Genomic DNA, 16,857 nt, shown 5'->3' on the forward strand with positions numbered 1-16,857 from the left:
CATATATGACATCCATTTTAAATATGTGCAATCCAAATCTAAACTTCTATATAAGGTCAGTTGCGCAAACATACATACATACATGTACAAGTTCATGTATTTGAATATATACATATGCCATTTGCCGTTGGTAAAATAACTAGAAAATCCTACACCAAACTATAAACTCGCTCCAATGGTTTAGTCAGTGTTTTTATGTCAGACTGACTGAAATTTTACATAAACAAAGCAATGTTCTGATTGGGCATCAGAATCACAATGTGCAGTAGACATTAGCTGTATATACTGTACAGTCATCAACATGAGTAAGCATTTTATCAACTGAATACTATAAATCCCCTCTAAATAATCAAAAAAGAGCACAAAAAAACAAACAAAACCAGTGATCCATTCTGTTCAGCTCGATACTCCGTGAACCAGATACTGCACCAGTATCAAATGATCAAATCAATTCCAATCCCCTCACGTTCACAGGCAGATGTTCATGTTTATGTTTATGTGAACACTGACCTCAAAAAACACGAGATTATATACAGTGGGCCACAAGCTGAGGGGCTATACGTCTCGTCAGGAGTGCAGTGTTGCCAAGCAACCCAATCCTCACTGCAGAGGAGCTGGGAGTCCTGAGATGGAGCTCGCTTCACAAAAGCACACACTATAGACCATTTCAATGTGGTGATGTCACTGGCCCATAAACATTTCCTGCTTGTTGTCAAACTAATTCGTAAGTGCAACAACAGGCAATTTAAGCTTATCTTTATGTTCAAACAGCTGTCATGGCATTACTTTTCAATATGTGGACCTATTCTGGAGAAGCTATGGAAATTAAAAAATCTAATTCAGGAAGTATGTTGCAACACAGGCTCATTCTGAAAACATAAGCTGCGTCCCAAATCGCATACTTATGCACTATTCTACGCCATTTTGTAGTATAAATAGTGTAAGTAGTGTGTTCACACTGAAAACTCTAAAAAAATAATAAGTGCACTTTAATTACCCGGATGATGCACTCATTCAGCCGCTAAAATGAAGTGTGTAATGATGGACACTTCACGCACTCAACGACCGCAGGTTTGCTCACGTAGCGGAAGAGGCGGAGCTATCGGGCGCACATGTTGGATAACTTTATTCATTTTGGATGGTAAAAGCAAAATTCTCCTACGAGAGTGATTATAGCGCCTCCCGATGGTGAATGCGGTTATATTCACAGCAGGTATTATTTGATAATTCGGTCGTTTATTTCACGGATTTGGCAACCGTCAAACGTCATCAGGGAAACGCTTTGAATTTCTGCTTAGTAAAAAAACATTAGTGTGCCATTTGGGACGACACTACATACATATACTATGCTGTTGAGTGTGTAAGTGCATAAGTACATAGTGCATGAGTGCATAGTGTATAGTGTGCCATTTGGGACGCAGCTCTAGTCCCGTGGACGTTTCTGGAGACCGCGAATTATGTAGCCGGAGGTATGTATGGCTGCTTTTCATTTTTTTACGCTAAAGCTACGGGGTGGTATGATGCCGTTCCTTTTGGCGCTTACCGGCTGACCGCTAATCTCCGTGTGGAGAGCTTTCTCACCGCAACCAGTTTGTCCAGTTAGCTCGTCGTGTACATCGGCGGACTTGAGGCGCAGAGAGAAGTTGACCACGACGATGACTGGGTTCAAGTCCAGGGAAGAGCAGTTCCAGAAATCAGGTAAGACAAAAACAGAATTCAAAAAATAAAATGAATGAGTGAACAACAGGGTGACAATGTGGTAAAATCCGAAAACGTGGTAAAAATCAGACGAGGGCTTTTCTATTTCAGGACGGCTTTTGGTTGGGTTTAGGGAAGTAAGCGGGCAGGCGGACGGGTCAATTGGTAAAGTTGGTTGGGTTTAGGGAAGTAGGAGGGTGGGCCAGTCGATTGGCCGGTCGCCCAGTCAATAATTCAGTCATTCAGTGGGTCGATAGCGGCCTCTGGTGGGTTAACGCGAGAACAGCATGGGCGCAAAAGGCGCTCGCGAGAGACATTTGAAATGCGAAACAGCGCACACATCTGCCTCTCGCGAATTCGTGAAAACAAAAACTGCAAAAATACATACTTCCCGGGATGTATTTCGCAGTCTCCAGAAACGTCCATGGGACTACGTTTTCAGAATGAGACTGGGTTGGAAGTACGTTAGGACCATTGTTATTCTTTACATCCTTCAAAATGGTATGTATGAGAAGACTTGATCTCTCTCACACACACACACGTTTGTTTTTGTGAAAAGTGGGGACATTACATAGGTTTCCATTCATTTTATACTGTCCAAACCGTATATTATATTGCCCTCACCCCACCCTACCCCTAAACCCAATCATCACAGGTGACTGTGCAGCTTTACTCTCTGATTAAACTCATTCTGTAGGATTTATAAGCATTTTGAGAAATGAGGACGTCACCAATGTCCTCACATTTCACCTCCTTTTTGTAATACCTGTGTCATACCCATGTCATTATTCAGATTTGTGTCCTGATATGTCACAAAAACACGTACACACACACACACGTACACACACACACACACACACACACACACACACACACACACACACACACACACACACACACACACACACACACACACACCTCCTAACTGAAGCTTTGCTATATAATGCATGTTACTTTTTCTCTTTAGGGCGAGAAATTGTTCAGCTGAAGTCAAAATTTTAGCACTTTATTTATGGGCTTGTTTCAATGACTTTAAATTTTTTGTTTTTCACTAACCACGCATAAATGTTTCTTTCTCAAAAACACACACACATACAAACATTCTGCTTAGGTTTTATTGTAGCCCAACTTGTCCTGTTTACAGTGTTAGCACACTTTAGCCATTTATATGTTTTTAAGATACTGAAAACAATACAAATGTCAGTGCGTGTCCAAACTTCTCCAGAGCCCCAAAACACCCTCAGACCCCAGAGGGTTAAAACCATAAATTTGTTTTTTCAAAGTATTTCCTATAACACATAATTTTACATTTGCATATTTAAATTTTTTTTTTTTGCCAACTATATTTATTAAAACTTTTTGCAGATACAATATCATATACATACAGAAATAAGTAATACACTGTTCTGCTTTTTCACAACTAAGAACCAATGACCATCAGAAAAAATATATAGTAATAAAATGACACGGTAAATGTAAAAAAATAATAAATAATAAATATATAAACAACAACAGCAAAAAACTAGCTACAAAAGTAATAAATAAATAATAATAAAAACATAAAAACATTTTAAAAAATTAAAAAAAAATAAAAACCTTTATTTCTCTTCTGCTTCAAGATCAATAGTGTCAATATAATTCAACAAGGGTTTCCATGTTTTGTAAAAGGATTTTAAAGACCCTTTTAATGAAAACCTTTTTTTTTCCAATTTTAAACAAAAAAAATTTTCTTTTATCCATCTGTCATGTGAAGGTGGAGATGTTTGTTTCCATTTAAGTAGAATAAGCCTCCTAGCCAATAATGTAGCAAAAGCCACAACGTTCTGTATTGTTGAAGGCAAATTTGGCTCAAAAGGAATTCCGAATAGTGCTGTTAGAGGGTTTGGAGTGGCTGATATGTTAAAAGTTTTTTCAAAAGTATTGAATATTTTAGACCAAAACACTGTCAATTTTAGACAAGACCAGAACATGTGTGTGTGATTTGCTGGAGATTGTTGACACCTATTACAAGTATTATTTCTATTTGGGTATATTTTGGCTAATCTGGCATTAGTGTAGTGTGCTCTGAAAAATCTTGCACTGCATTAAACTGTGTCGGGCACATATAGAAGAACTGTGTACAAGATTGACTATATAATCCCATTCTATTTCACTGATAGTGATCCCCAACTCTTGTTCCCATGTATTCTTGGGTATTTCAGGGGAATCAGAATTCAAGGAGTTTATTGACAGATAGATGACAGAGACTATCCCTTTTCTGTCTGGGTTAAAGGAAAGAATGGTGTGCATTTTTGAATCAGGAGGAAGATTAGGGAACTGAGTAAACTGGTTTTGTACAAAATGTCTTATCTAAAAGAAGCGAAAAAGATGAGTTTTGGGAAGATTAAACTTTTTCAGACAAATCTGAAAATGACAAACAAAAATACCTTTTCCATACAAGTCCTTAATAGTATTAATACATGCAATTCTTAATGTATTGGATCGACTGGGGAAGTATGGTCATATATATTAGTTGTTTTGGTACATTTGTACCCTATTCAACAGCAGTATTTTCCCTTAAGCCTAAAAGACTGACTGCGTATGTGATTATGTGTTTCAATATAATATGCTTCCGCTAATATTCATCTCTCGCCCTCTTTGAAGAAGCACTTTCTGGCCAAACCTCAACAAATCCACCTTTTGCATTTAGACAATTAGCGGCCAGTGTTTAGAAACAAAGGCTGTCCACCAGTCATCCCAGTACACGCTGTTTCTTTCAATTTCACCATCTCACACATCAACATTCAACAATTTTGGTCACAGTGACCTTCACAACACAAATGAAAATCGATCTAGTGGGAAATTAAAACACAAACAAAACAAATGATATCCCGCTAACAGCAAGATCCATTTGCACTTGTCGTCATTGATTTTAGCACTCCTAAAAGGTATTTGGATGTTTAATGGGCCTATAGATTATATACGGAAATATATACACTCACCGGACACTTTATTAGGTACGCCTGTCCAACTGCTTGTTAAAGCAAATTTCTAATCAGCCAATCACATGGCAGCAACTCAATGTATTTAGGGGTGTAGACATGGCGATCTGCTGCAGATCAAACCGAGCATCAGAATGGGGAAGAAAGGTGATTTAAGTGACTTTGAACGTGCCATGGTTGCTAGTATCAGACGGGTTGCTCCGAGTATTTCAGAAACTGCTGATCTACTGGGATTTTGCCGCACAACCATCTCTAGGGTTTACAGAGAATTTTCCAGTGAGCAGCAGTTCTGTTGGCACAAATGCCTTGTTGATGCTAGAGGTCAGAGGAGAATGGCCAGACTGGCTCCAGCTGATAGAAAAGCAATTGATGTGTTCACAAACAGAGGAGCAAACCCAAAAACCACCCAGCTACATGATACAGAGTCCAGACACCCTATAACAAGCTCACTGTATAAACACACACACACATACATAGACATACAGCACCTAGCAAGCGACACACAGCACACGCTCACACACATACACACACACATAGACAGCACCAAGCTAGCGACACACAGCATCACGCTCTTTCATTCACACACATACAAATGCAGGCTCACTCGCTCGGGAGTCGGGAGCAATATTGTTAGACCGCCCACTCCCAATCAAATTACACCAGTTACCGACCCCTCCAGCGCTTTGTTTGGAAAATTATTCCCGCCCTACAAGAGATAAGTTCGGGTCCCGCGGCTGTACTGAGACCTCTACCACACGTTACAACCGAGGTATGCAGAAGAAAATCTCGAACACGTTAAACCTTGAGACAGATGAGCTACAGCAGCAAAAGACCACACCAGGTGCCACTCCTGTCAGCTAAGAACAGGAAACTGAGGCTACAATTCACACAGGCTAACCAAAATTGGACAATAGAAGATTGGAGAAACGTTTCCTGGTCTAATGAGTCTGGATTTCTGCAGTAACATTCGGATGGTAGAGTCAGAATTTGGCGTCAACAACATGAAAGCATGGATCCATCCTGCCTTGAATTAATGGATCAGGCTGATGGTGGTGGTGTAACAATGTGGGGGATATTTTCCAGGCACATTGGTACCAAATGAGCATCGTGTCACTGCCACAGCCTACCTGAGTATTGTTGTTGACCATGTCCATCCCTTTATGGCCCCAGTGTAGCCACCTTCTGATTGCTAATTCCAGCAGGATAACGCACCATGTTATTAAGCGTCAATCATCTCAGACTTCTTTCTTGAACATGACAATGAGTTCACTGTACTCAAATGGCCTACACAGTCACCAGAGCTCAATCCAATAGAGCACCTTTGGGATGTGCTGGAATAGGAGATTCGCATCATGGATGTGCAGCTGACAAATCTGCAGCAACTGTGTGATGCTCTCATGTCAGTATGCACCAAAATGTCTGAGGAATGTTTGCAGCACCTTGTTGAATTTATGCCACTGGTTCCAATTATTTAGTTTTCAGAAGTGGCGTGCCAGACTGGGTTTAATTGAGGGCTATGATAAAAACTAGTAGTCAGCAATTGAAGTGGATCAAAACTTTTTTGTCCTAAAACTACTGAAAAACATCAATTCTTGTCTTGTCAACTTCGAAAAACTTTTTTGATCCACTTCCAATTCTGATTTATACTGTATTTTGAAAATCTAATCACACATATTTACAATAAATCTTTGTAGCCAAACAAAAAAATTCAAAATAAATAAAGGAATATCTGCCATCCAATCAAGTTGGATTAGGGCTGTGCAATTAATCGATAATCCGATTTCGATTTCGGCTTCTAACGATTATGAAAAACCATTAATCGAGATAAATGATTATTGCATCATATACCAAAAGCGCAAAAGACCGCGTGCTTATGTGTGTGTACAACACGCACACACGCATAAGTACGCGGTCAGCATTCGGTGTCATTCGCACACTGAGACGAGCAGAGGAGCATAAACATCTAAAGTAATCTTAACGTGAGCCCTTTAATGGTCAAATAGGTGTCAAAACGTGGTGATTAGTGATTATTCATATTAACCCTCATTTGCGTAATAAACAAACGAGTTGAGAATCAAAAGACACGTGAAAGAGAAACCATTAAAGTGACAGTGCGAAATGCTGCCGCCTGTTTTATCATTAATCAAACGACGAGAACATCCCTTACTGCTCCTGACTGAAGGATTTTTGTAGCTTAAGTGTTTTTCTTACGGTGAAGATGCTTAAATCAAAGTTTGTTTCATATTTTTATTCTATTGTATTTATTTCTCTTTCCTTTGCAGGGTGGAAAATAACTGTATATATACAGTTGAAATTAGAATCATTAGCCCTCCTTAATGTTAGCAACCCTTTTCCTCCAATTTCTGTTTAATGGAAAGAAGTTTTTTTTTTAACTTATTTCTAAACATAATAGTTTTGATATATCATGTCTAGTAACTGATTTGTTTTATCTTTGCTATGATGACAGGACATAAAATTTTTCTAGATGTTTTTCAAAATACAAGCATTCTGATTAAAGTGCAGTTCAAAGGCTTAATTAGAGTAATTAGGCAAGTCATTATATAACAGCAGTTTCTTCTGCAGACAATCAAAAAATATATTGCTTAAGGGGGCTAATAATATTGACCTTAAAATGGGTTTCAAAATATTTAAACCTGCTTTTATTCTAGCTAAAATATAACAAATTAGACTTTCACCAGAAGAAAAAAATGGAGGAAATACTGTTAAAGTTCCTTGCTCTGTTTAACATAATTTGGGAAATAGTTATTTAAAAAAACTAATTCTCAGGAGTGCTAATAATTTTGACTTCAACTGATAATCGTTTTGAATAATCGTGATTACAATTATGACCAAAATAATCGTGATTAGGATTTTTTCTAAAATCGAGCAGCCCTAAGTTGGATCAATATATTAAGATGGTGGAAGTGTTTTTTTCTTCTTCCTTATTTGCTTTTAAAATGGAGTTACATCACTGCAAAAGTATGATCGCGAATTTTGCTCAGCATCAGGAACTTTGTTACAGTACACGGTTAAGATTCAAATGGACGGAAGCAAACAAACAAACATCCAATGATTTTATTATTTATAATTGGACTGGAATTTTAAATGTACTTATATTCCAGCATCTGTGTGCCAGTCCAGCTGCCTCTGTTGCTCTGTGTGTGAACTTCTGTTTCTGTGCGCCACATGATTGTGTGTGAGATGTGCTCTAAACACACGGTGTACATCTGCAGTAAAGCTCTGGATGATCTCTAGAGAGCCAAACAACACTACCAACACACACAGAACGACCGCTGTTTACCACACAATCAAGAGAGAACCGAATATCTCAATGTGGTTGTAATAACAATGATTAATAGATCTTTTCATTAGATATATTAGATACCTATGAATCTATTGTTCGGAAATACACACAAACCGTGTTGGGGGTAACGCATTACAAGTTACGAGTTACGTAGTAAAATGACGAGTTTTGTAATAATATGACTTTTCTAAGTTTCAAGAGTTCACACTTAGCTGATGATTGATTCTAAAGTTTGTTTGACATGCTGTCCCGGGAGAGAGCCCTGAGCTTTAGAGGAGTAGTTTCAAGCAGGGCCGGAGTGGGACTCCTTTTCAGCCCTGGAGTTTCAAGCCTCAGACCGGCCCACCTCAGTTCACGATTGACTATGTTGAAATAAGGTCATTTCAAATTTAGTTTCTAATTACAATATCACATCTTTTTTTTTTTTGAGAAAACAGCTGCTTTAGAACTTCAAATGTTCAACGACCCTAACAGTATTTTATGTCTTAACAATATAAATGAAAAAAAAAAGTTACTCAGACGAGGATCAAACCTGGGTCGGAGGCGTTGTAACCTAACGTGCTGACCACTGGACCACATAAAAAGAGCAGAACTGCGGTAAAATAATAATCAAGAACACTGTGGTCAAGTGAATAAATTAATTAATTTAAAAACTGTGACTGCAGAGAGCTACAGATTCTGGAGCAAGGGACACCGGCCCTCGCGTCCAAAAAATGGACCGGCCCACCGGGAATTCTCCCGGTCCTCCCAATTAGCCAATCCGGGCCTGGTTTCAAGCATGGAAGTTTGTGAAGCAGTTTGCGAATGCTAGATGAAACGACGGATTTGGGAAACATCAAATCAACAAACGTTAGCCCCTTTCACACATACAGACTTTTCCAGAAAATTACTGGCAATTTTTTCCGAAAGGTTGTATGTGTGAACAGGCCCTTTTTGAAAATACCGGTAAATTCGTTCTGGCTATATTCCGGAAAGAGAAGTTGTAACATTACCGGTAATTCGTCGGAATGCTGCGCTGTGTGAATGCAGAAGGAAGATTGCCGGAAAGAGCGCGTACACGTCTAGAACGTGCTGACGTGAGCCAATCATAACAGTCAGACGCATTCACGTCCGCGCGGTTAATGAAAATAAAAGCCTTTGAATATGTTTCCAGACACATTTAGCTGCTAGATGTTACTCAGATAACATTTATATGTTTCTTCTTAATGCCAACGGTGTAAATAATTATCGATAATATGCTTATGATAAGCCATTGTTTGTTTACCTTTAAGCTCTGCGTCGCGTGTGCCCATGAATCAGCTGGTGAGCACCAGCACACGCACACACACATCATGAACATCTCGACATGCGAAAGTGTTTCTCTATATGTTTTCATCGAAGTTGTAAGAGTTTGTAATGTAGTCAAATGTTTACAAATACAGACGCAGCCGTTTAGAGGTCATTTCTGGGTAATGATGTCAGAATTTACCGGTTTTTTGGAATGGATGTGTAAACAGTCTTTTCCGGAAAAAATTCCGTAACGTCCTCGCCTGTGTGAAAAGCACTTTTTTGAATCTACCGGTAAAGTCGTTCCGGAAATTTTCCGGATTTTTACCGGTATCACTGTGTGAAAGGGGCTTATGTTTGATAAGACGGAACTTGCAACTTAAAAAATTATGGTTTTCAGAAACGCACCAGAAATGTGTTGAAATAAAAATCTTCTTTCTGTTAAACAGAAATTGAAGGAAAAAATATACAGGGGGTCTAATAATTCAGGAAGGCTAATAATTCTGACTTTATCATAGTATCTTCTACCGTGTACACACAATTCTATAATCAACCTATGGTACACTTTTCTAAATACCCACAATAACCTCAAACTTTTCAGCAAAAATTCATGATTAATCATCCAGACAGTCATGTTATAATCCTTTAAACACTATTTTGAGTCTTGGAGCACTGATACAAAGCCTTTTTTCTTATTAATGCTTCATACAGGGTCTTGATCCATGAGCGGAACACGCAATCATCATCTTCTTGCTTTATTGCAGTGCTACTCTTCGCTCATTTAAAGCCCATTAGGACTGATTATCATTACTGAAACATCCCTGTCCACACTGTAAGAAGACGATGCAGTTTGAGGCACAAAAGCTCATTAACTGTAGGCGTCCCAGTAGATCTGGCCTGGACTAATGAACGGCAGTCAGCTCATATTAGCCAGCGGTCTGAACCACAGCCGTCCACCAGCATCTGATACTATAGGAGAGCTTTACATTATTGATATACTGACTGCAGGAACTCCATATATGGCATAATAGTGTATTCGTAGAGTATCCATACAAGAAACAAATGATGTTTGTGACAATTTTGGGTCTGCGATATTCAGTTTTTATTAAACAACATTTCAATGTTTATTTTACTTAATTTTTATCATAATAATAATTATTATTTATTTTTTTAATGTGTTTATTTATTTATTTACTTATATGTTTGTTTATTTTATATTAATTTATTAAAAAAATTTTGCTGGCTAATGAGTTAAACCTAATGGTTCAAAGGTAAAGATATGACAAAAATATTTTTACTTTTACTTAGTAATATTTCTTTATTTAGGCACTAATGTGTTGCCCTGACTAATGGGTAACACATATTGGTAAAGATTTACCAAAAAAAAAAGAAAAACAAACAAAAAAATATATCAACATTTATTTTAATAATTATTATTATTATTATTATTTTGTTTGTTTATTTTATTTTATTTAGTTTTTATTTTTTTATTTTTTTTATTTATTTATTTATTTAATTATTACTATTAATATTATTATTGTTAATTTTCTGTTTTTGTTTTATTTTTTTTATTTTAATATTTTAAATTTTTTATTTTTATTTGTTTATTTTTATTTAATTATTTGTATATTATTTTGTTACAAACATTTTACCAAAACTAAAGATGTGCCATTTTTTTTCATTCATGTTATAATATTTATTTAATATTATTATAATTATTATTATTATTATTTTTAATTACATTTTATTTATTTACAATCTTTTTGTTGGCGAATTAGTGGTTTGCAGGATAATGCCAAAAATAAAGATTTAAATTGGCGATCATTGAGTATTTGGGACTGCATTGTGATCAATAAATAGAGTCTTTTTAATATGTTATTATCAATTAATTATTGTTCTTAAATTTTCTGAAAATGCTTTTTTTTCTCTACATAACATTATTAACATTAACATTATTATACTTGAATAACATTTACAGGCTGAGAAATATGCTAAAAAGAATCTGTGTCAGGTGATCCTTTTATATATATACTATGAATATTGCATGTGATCTTTTATAAGGGATGTATAATTCACAGTGTGGGCAGGAAGTGAATATGCCTTATATTAAGAAGATGTGCTTAATAATTCATCAGGTTTTCTTCTACAGGTAAAAATGACCCAAAACTGATGTAACTCCAGAAATCCAATGATGAAATACTTAAGAAATGGCAAAATTAAGGTGTAAACATCATACAAGAGTCGCTCACCGGAGCAACAGAATCACAAAGAGCAGAAAGAGATTTAAATAAATGAATAAATCATAATAATTAAAAACATTTTTTTTTAATCTGGTTGCTTCTGTTAATCCTGTTAATAATAATAATAATAATAATAATAATAATAATTATTATTATTATTATTATTATTATTATTATTATTGTTATTAACAGGAGCAACAGGATCACACCTACAGCCTGAGCTGTAAATAAATAAACAAATAAATAATAATGTTATGATCACCAGCAGTGTTTCCTCCCAACATCACTCCCTACATTCCTACCTAAAAGCAACTCCCAGAAATCATTGCAGCAATCACTCCCGCTACAGCTGGCAGTCATTTGGACACACACTACATATGCTGGTTTTTGACCTCTGCCTGCTTAACCAATCGAAATAAAGCTGCATTTAAATCTAACCTTTTCTGCACGGCCTCCATTTGCAACTAATAATACTAATAATAATAGTAGTAGTAGTATTTATAAGAATAATGTACTGATTTATTGACATTATTACTATTATTATTAATGTTGTTGTTGCTGTTGTTATTTTTGTTGTTACTATTTTTATATTATTATTTTTATTAATCAGTTTGATCAGTAGATAAATGATTAAATAATAATAATTATTATAATAAAAAGAACAAACAGGCTGAGATTTAAATAAATAAATTATTAAATAAATTAATTAATTTAAAAAAGTATATTCACAAAAACAGGCTGAGATTTAAATAATAATAATAATAATAATAATAATAATAATAATAATAATAATAATAATAATAATATCCTTATTTTTGTTATTACTATTATTGATATTATTATTGTTAATATTATTATTATTAATTTTATTGTTATTGTTGTTGATTATTATTATGATTATTATTATATATTATTATTAGCATTATTATTAGTAGTATTAATAGTAGTAGTAGTAGTAGTAGTAGTATTACAGATTATAAATATTATTAGTAGTAATTATAATAATAATGCATTGATTTATAATTATGATTATTATGATGATTGTTATTATTGTTATTATTATTATTAATATTATTATTATTATCATCATCATCATCATTACACATATCATTATACACATATTTTCAAAACAAAATGGAATTTAAATGTAAATAATGAAATGTAAATCACCCCTTTTTGTCTCTGTCATGAATCAGGCGTGACAGTAATGTCCCTTAAAACCAGACAGATGTCCACAAATACCTTGAATCTGATCCAAACTCTCTTGGGATCCAAAACGAAGCTTCAGTTCAGAGGGAAACCCTGTTTTCTCAAATATATTCAAACGCACTCAACTCATGCTACAGTAAAACTCAAACTGCTGTGGTTCAATAGTGCATATGATTAACTGTGCAGAATCACTGATCTGCTCATTCAAACACTTCAGTCCCAATAACCCAAAACCAAGCTCTCAGATTCATTATTCAGTATTTCCAACACAATAAACCAAACGCCCAACATTCAGCAAACTTTAAACAGAGCTCGTGACTGATGAACCCTAAGGACATCTGAATAGAAAAGATAATAAATTGTGCGTCAAAAAGCCAAGCAGGGTGTGTGTGTGTGTGTGGCAAGAAATAAGAAATCAGACACACAGATGGGCATCTCACGGTTCATAAGCACCAAGAATACACACACACACACATTTTTACTATGAAACTAGATTAATAATGATGTATGCAACAAAAAATGTGATGTACACACACGTAGCCAAATTCACAAATTCAAGTGATATCGGTAAATATCTGGTAAATTACTACCGGTACCTGAAATCTGAAAACTTTCACAGAGGCAAGGTCGTTCTGGAATTTTTCCGGAAAAGACCATTCTCACATCCATTCCAAAATACTGGTAAAAACCACAGGCGCTACGTCATAATCACGCCCCTACAAGAGAAAGCTTCTAATTGGTTAACGTGGCGTAAATGTGCACTGAAATTTTTGTCAAACGTGCATAACGACTAACCTGCGAACTCGCTTCAGACTCGCTTCATTCATTTGAATTGCATCATCACCACCGGCAAATTGCGCCGCAGGATGTCTATTCACATCTTTGCATTGACTTAGCATTGACTTAACACTTGCTTGACGCTTCATCCACGTCTGGTGTGAACGCAGCATAAGGAATACACAATTTTTCATGCACTACTTGTTTTCTTCAACCTTAAATACTTATTTTACACAATATTGTTCTGTCTTTTGTAAAAGTACTTGTAAATTCTGTCTTAAGTTGTGTGTATAGTTAAGTATTTACAGTATAGGTGGTACACTGTTAACAGTTTCCAGCAGAATCTACAGTAACTTAATGGCAGCAGTTCGCCGGTAACTTACAGTAAATCAGTAACAGCAAAATAACTGTATTTACATTTCCAGCACCATTTATCTTGCTCTATATGTAGTTACAGTGTTGTGTTTACTGTAAAATGTACAGTCATTTTTACAATGCAACTTTAAAATACAGTAACATACTGCATTCAACTGTCCATCATTAAAATTGGATTCATACTTAGGTTCAGTACAGATAAAAGACTTGAAAATCAGTTCCGAGAGCCCATCATGCACTCGTTTGTACTTCAAGGACAAAGACGGCAGGTGCACGCCGTATGAAAAGCGCAGGAGTTATTTTCATCAGGACACAGTGATGCCCACAGCAATGCTTCAGCAAGACAATCTGGACGCTCTCGGGACTCAAGAGAGGCAGGTATTTCCGCACTGACACAGTGAATCTTTCAGGAATTACATGTTCACATATTAATGAGAGCAGCAGAAGCAGCTCAGTCTGACGTCCGTTTGTTTGCCCGCAGCTACACTGATGACATCACTGACCGAAAGCAAGAAGGAAAACCCTGTCAAAAACATGAGCTTCTGCTAGCTGGAAGAATCATGAAGATCCATTAGGATTTATTATTAGATTTAATTTTCACAAGGTCAGTCTCTTGAGATTTAAAAATCTTTTTTTTCAAGTGAAACCTGGCAGAAATGTCAGCATAAAACATTCAGGGTTGTCACTCTATGAAATAATTCATGACTTTTTTTTTTCAAAGACATATATGATTTCGTCTTAATTCTAAGATATGAAACCATGTTCCAAACCTCAACTAGTGTTATCATGTGATTTTTTTTTTGCAAACAGGCTTAAACAAATACAAGGGTTAGAAAATAAAACTAAAATGCCTGATTTTAGACCACAATATTTCATTAATATACTGTGGGACCTTGTGGCCAATACAGCATCAATTCATCTGGGGAATGAAAGGTACAAGTCCTGCACAGTGGCCAGAGGGATTTTGAGCCATACTCTGGTGACCAGGTCACCACGTGATGCTGGTGGAGGAAAACTTTTCCTGACTCACTGCTCAAAACAGCCCAAAGTGACTCAATAATGTTTCGATCAGGTGACTGTGCAGGCCATGGGAGATGTTTACTTTCATGTTCATCAAACCACTCTGTCAGCAGTCTTGCTGTGTGTATTGGTGCATTATCCCCCTAATACACAACACGGCCTTCAGGATAAAATGTTTGAACAATTGGGTGCACATATTCCTCCAGAATGGTTCGGTAGCCTGTGGCAGTGATGCTCCTTCTAGCACAAGTATTGAGCCTAGGGAATGAAGTGATATTGCAGCAAAACCATCACTGAAGGTAGACTACACTTCTTTGGGGCTTCTCGACACCGTAACTCTCCTTGATGTGGGAAAGGCAGTGAAGGTAGACTATGCTTCTTTGGGGCTTCTCCACACCGTAACTCTCCTTGATGTGGGAAAGGCAGTGAAGGTAGACTATGCTTCTTTGGGGCTTCTCGACACCGTAACTCTCCTTGATGTGGAAAAGGCAGTGAAGGTAGACTATGCTTCTTTGGGGCTTCTCCACACTGTAACTCTCCTTGATGTGGGAAAGGCAGTGAAGGTAGACTATGCTTCTTTGGGGCTTCTCCACACTGTAACTCTCCTTGACGGAGGAAAGGCAGTGAAGGTGGACTATGCTTCTTTGGGGCTTCTCCACACTGTAACTCTCCTTGATGTGGGAAAGGCAGTGAAGGTAGACTATGCTTCTTTGGGGGTTCTCCACACTGTAACTCTCCTTGACGGAGGAAAGGCAGTGAAGGTAGACTATGCTTCTTTGGGGCTTCTCCACACTGTAACTCTCCTTGATGTGGGAAAGGCAGTGAAGGTAGACTATGCTTCTTTGGGGGTTCTCCACACTGTAACTCTCCTTGACGAAGGAAAGGCAGTGAAGGTAGACTATGCTTCTTTGGGGCTTCTCCACACTGTAACTCTCCTTGACGGAGGAAAGGCAGTGAAGGTAGACTATGCTTCTTTGGGGATTCTCCACACTGTAACTCTCCTTGACTTGGGAAAGGCAGTGAAGGTGGACTATGCTTCTTTGGGGCTTCTCGACACCGTAACTCTCCTTGATGTGGGAAAGGCAGTGAAGGTAGACTATGCTTCTTTGGGGCTTCTCCACACTGTAACTCTCCTTGATGTGGGAAAGGCAGTGAAGGTAGACTATGCTTCTTTGGGGGTTCTCCACACTGTAACTCTCCTTGACTTGGGAAAGGCAGTGAAGGTGGACTATGCTTCTTTGGGGCTTCTCTACACTGTAACTCTCCTTGAAGTGGGAAAGACAGTGAAGGTGGATTACGCTTCTTTGGGGCTTCTCCACACTGTAACTCTCCTTGAAGTGGGAAAGACAGTGAAGGTGGATTACGCTTTTTTGGGGCTTCTCCACACTGTAACTCTCCTTGAAGTGGGAAAGACAGTGAAGGTGGATTACGCTTTTTTGGGGCTTCTCCACACTGTAACTCTCCTTGAAGTGGGAAAGACAGTGAAGGTGGATTACGCTTTTTTGGGGCTTCTCCACACTGTAACTCTCCTTGATGTGGGAAAGACAGTGAAGGTGAATTACACTTCTTTGAGGCTTCTCCACAATGTAACTCTCCTTGACGTGGGAAAAACAGTGAAGGTGGATTACGCTTCTTTGAGGGTTCTCCACACTGTAACTCTCCTTGATGTGGGAAAGACAGTGAGGGTAGACTACGCTTCTTTGGGGCTTCTCCATACTGTAACTCTCCTTGATGTGGGAAAGACAGTGAAGGTAGACTCATCAAAGAACAATAAATGTTTCACATTGTCCACAGCCCAAGATTTTTGTAGCTGAAACCCTTGAAACCGACATTTGGCATTGGCACAAGTGACTAAAAGTTTGGGTATAGCAGCCCAGCCATGTAAATTGACCCTGTGGAGCTCCTGATGAACAACATTGGTGTAAACAGGAGAGTTGAAGTGCATATTTAATTCTGCAGTGAGTCGGCAGCTGTAGTGTTATGCTTT

General features: G+C 37.3%; 1 protein-coding gene and 1 long non-coding RNA gene across 29 annotated transcripts in view; one reads left to right on the forward strand and one right to left on the reverse strand.

Moving 5' to 3' along the window:
• LOC147841274 (uncharacterized) overlaps positions 1–1,971 on the forward strand; it is a 7,652-nt gene extending 5,681 nt beyond the window's left edge. Inside the window, exon 3 of one of the 2 annotated variants that reach the window (XR_015503863.1) lies at positions 1–1,971. This exon is cut by the window's left edge and continues 305 nt beyond it. This is a non-coding gene — a long non-coding RNA (uncharacterized LOC147841274). The other variant, XR_015503864.1, reaches the window with a different exon arrangement.
• The window catches only part of ank3b (ankyrin 3b), a 339,224-nt gene that overhangs the window by 187,864 nt on the left and 134,503 nt on the right, over positions 1–16,857 (reverse strand).

This window comes from Danio rerio, chromosome 12 (assembly GCF_052040795.2).
Source record: "Danio rerio strain M-AB ecotype USA chromosome 12, GRCz13ab, whole genome shotgun sequence".
In the NCBI taxonomy this organism is placed as follows: Eukaryota; Metazoa; Chordata; class Actinopteri; order Cypriniformes; family Danionidae; genus Danio; species Danio rerio.